Source organism: Octopus sinensis, linkage group LG29, assembly GCF_006345805.1.
Source record: "Octopus sinensis linkage group LG29, ASM634580v1, whole genome shotgun sequence".
Taxonomy (NCBI): domain Eukaryota; kingdom Metazoa; phylum Mollusca; class Cephalopoda; order Octopoda; family Octopodidae; genus Octopus; species Octopus sinensis.
The window spans coordinates 8,265,629-8,270,003 of NC_043025.1; positions in this window are offsets into that span (position 1 = coordinate 8,265,629).

A 4,375-nucleotide genomic window follows, 5' to 3' on the forward strand; every position below is an offset into this window, starting at 1 on the left:
TGGTTAGTAAACAAGCTACTTACCACACAGCCACTCCTGCTATATGGTAGCAGTAATAATAGTACGGGGCATGCGCTGTAACTGTGTGTTGCTGCGTCCACCATTTGTTGGTGGTTCCCTACTATTCCTGGTGAATGGCACTTTTGCACCCCTCGGGTGACAACCCACCAACACATGGGTCTGTTTTGGTAGTTGTTGCTGGTGAGGTTTTTACAGAATCAGATTGCTAATCCTACCTCAACGTCTTTTAGTTGCCTTTTGCGATGCTCAGAGAAAAAATTGGGTCCATCCTTTGACATGTCGGTCCTTACACAATGCTGTGTGTAAAGAAATGTAAATAAATATCTTTCATTTTTTTATCTTTTACCTGTTTCTGTCCTTGGGTTGCAGGTACATTGGGGCACCACCTTGAAGGGCTTAGGCAGACAAAACTATTCTTTTATTCTTTTACTTGTTTCAGTTATTTGACTGTGGCCATGTTGGAACACTGCCTTTAGTCAAACAAAACAACCCCTGGACTTATTCGTTGTAAGCCTAGTATGTATTCTATTGGTCTCGTTTGCCAAACCACTAAGTTACAGGGATGTAAACACACCAACATCAGTTGTCAAGTGATGGTTGTGGGACAAACAGAAACACACAAACATATACATATGTGAGAAGCCCATCGTATATATATATATATATATATAGGTGAGAAAGTTGGTGTGTGAAAGCACGTGGTTGAATATATAGAAAATAGTAAAAAGTGAAAAAACTACAGAAGGCTTGTTTTGAAAGGTTAAAAAATATATATTTGAGTCATTATGTCTGAAGAATGTTATAAATTTTTTTCATACAATGACAGTTTTTAAGCCTTCTGTAGTTTTTTTCATTTTTTACTATTTTCTATATATATATATATATATATATATATATATATATTTAAGTAGGTGAATGAATTATCCTATGTTTATCGCCAGCATGGAAAATCCCTGAAAAAATTTTCCCCACAAATTTCTTTACAATCGTAATCTATGCCATTTGAAAAGGATTTGTATAAACTTTCATTAAAAGATACCCATCTTCCTGAAAGTTATGAGGGGGAAAATGTCAGATTGTGTGAATTTTCCAAAACTCCTCTCTCCACCCCCTTGGGAAAATTCTTTCCCATAAATCCTTATATGCTCTGAAGCCACAACATCTAAGCAGTAATTGTAGAAAATTTTGTTAAAAACTATCCATTTTACTGGATGTTGAGGCAACAAAGTTGGGCATGCACATCTGTAATAATGCCCTTTGTAATATACAATTTTTTCATTTCATGTTTATTTCATTCATTGTTTGCAATGTTCTTTTACTCCTGTCTCTCTCTCTCTCTCTCTCTCTCTCTCACACACACACACACACACACACACACACTGCAAAGCTTACAGATAGGGTGCTAAATTGAAATCTCTATGTTGCTTTGAGGGGAAGGTAAAACTTAACAAACTGCTTCTCCCTCTGTTATTGGACTACCGTGATGTTTGTTTAAAAAAGAGAGATTATGACTGTGATAAAATAATGAAGGTAATATTTACTAAGCAAGTGAGCACTATTATACAAAGAAATAATTTGACGTAAAATAGGAAAATTATTAAAATTGGGAATCAAATGTGAAATTATTATCAAGGAGCTAGCAGAAAACCACCCAGAGGGCGGTCTTTCTGCTTGTATATATAATCATGATTCAGTTGAATTAGGTACTTAAATTGAGGCACCTTGCTAGTTCAGTATAATCTGCACACCCCAACACTATTATTTGAATATTGAATAACAAGACTCTGTTCAGGGGTATTTGTACCCAATATACCTGTTGTGTGTGTAGACAACACAACCCAGCTAAGCAAAGATATCTGCTCTTGATAATTCAGACACATACTTTATATTGTATTTCTGAAGTGCAGAATCCAACTTAGGTGAACAGAATATAAATAAGTACATGTGTGTGTGTGTGTGTGTGTATATATATATATATATATATATATATATATATATAAGGGCTTAGTCGTGTGGTTGCTTCATTAAATAGGACTCATATATACATACATACATATATATAAATGTGTGTTTTTTTCATTGTTTACAAATAACACGGAAAAAATAGATAAATAGTTACCAGGGTAGCAAAAATTCACACAAGTACCAAGGATGTAACAACCTACTTCTAAAGGTAGAAACTCCAGGTTTAGGTGAAATGTTTTTGCATGATATTAAACAACCCTTATTCAGGGACCTTTTGAGTGGGATGGGCTACTCAACCAGAAGAAAATTCTAACTGGGCCCCACCTGCAAGGTCATGCGCTGTTTATCTTGATATGAGATCACCATATCGTGCACATATGGTTGTAATGCATTTGCCTGGTGTACCCTTATCAGACGGGTAGTCATGATGGGTATATTGGGCTTCGTATATTTTACCCCAATGTCACTTTGATGGCATGAACTGCTCTCTCACTCAATGATAATAATAATATAATAATAATAATAATAATAATAATAATAATAATAATAATAATAATAAATGCCCTGATGCAGTACCAGGCAGTGGCTCTCATGACTTCTGATCTTAACTGATTGGAAGTGTTATCATGTACATTGTTTTGTCTTGGTATAAAAGATGGGCTACAGCAAATATTCTGCTCAATACCACAGATTTGCTTGTCAGATGTTTGACCTTAACCAGTTGAGCATGTCCCTTAGTGGCTGACGATATGTGCATCTCTGATCACGAGCAGAAGTAGTGGGGGAGTATCATAGCCATGTGTTGAGAGGGATTCTTTGGGGTTTGAATAATTCACCTCTGGAAACATGGGTGGTTCTTTCAACATCCTTAAACAACCCTTATTCAGGGACCTTTTGAGCGGGATGGGCTACTCAACCTGAAGAAAATTCTAACTGGCCCCACCCCTGCAAGGTCATGTGCTGTTTATCTTGATATAAAATCACCATGTCGCGCACATATGGTTGTGATGCATGTGCCTGGTGTACCTTTATCAGACGGGTAGTCATGATGGGTATATTGGGCTTCGTATATTTTACCCCAGTGTCACTTTGATGGCATGCACTGCTCTCTCACTCAATAATAATAATAATAATAATAATAATAGTGGTTCTTTCAACATCCTTAAACAACCCTTATTCAGGGACCTTTTGAGTGGGATGAGCTACTCAACCAGAAGAAAATTCTAACTGGGCCCCACCTGCAAGGTCATGCGCTGTTTATCTTGATATGAGATCACCATGTCGTGCACATATGGTTGTAATGCATTTGCCTGGTGTACCCTTATCAGACGGGTAGTCATGATGGGTATATTGGGCTTTGTATATTTTACCCCAATGTCACTTTGATGGCATGAACTGCTCTCTCACTCAATGATAATAATAATGGAATTATTCTATACCACACACTATATATGTGTGCATCTATGTTTATATATGCCCCCATCATTTAACAATGGTGATATACAACAACATACAAGCATACCTCAGCAGCTGTGCTTCCTCCCCATAATATATCCTTAATTCCTTAATTGTCAATTTGTTCCAGTAATGTAGTTATTTGCTCTCTGAAGTGTCTAACCTTTTTATCTTATATGATTTATATATGTTGTATCTTTTTCCATAAGTAATTATCATTTATTTTAAATCTCTATTCCTACCTCTGTCTGTTCTCTTCCATTTGCACTCACCATATTTATATCTCACATACTTTTACATTATATTTTTATTTATATACACTTCACTCTTACTCTTTTTACTTGTTTCAGTCATTTGACAGCGGCCATGCTGGAGCACCGCCTTTAGTCGAGCAAATCGACCCCAGGACTTATTCTTTGGAAGCCTAGTACTTATTCTATCGGTCTCTTTTCTGCCGAACCGCTAAGTGACAGGGACGTAAACACACCAGCATCGGTTGTCAAGCAATGCTAGGGGGACAAACACACACACATAAACACACACATACATATACATATATATACATATATACGACAGGCTTCTTTCAGTTTCCGTCTACCAAATCCACTCACAAGGCATTGGTCGACCTGGGGCTATAGCAGAAGACACTTGCCCAAGATGCCACACAGTGGGACTGAACCCAGAAACATGTGGTTGGTTAGCAAGCTACTTACCACACAGCCACTCCTGCACCTATGTATTGATATATTATGCTTTTGTGGAGGCGCAATGGTTTCAGTGGTTAGGGTAGCGGACTCGCGGTTGTAGGATTGCGGTTTCGATTCCCAGACCGGGCGTTGTGAGTGTTTATTGAGCGGAAACACCTATGGTTCCACGAAGCTCCGGTAGGGGGTGTTGGTGATCCCTGCTGTACTCTTTCACCACAACTATCTCT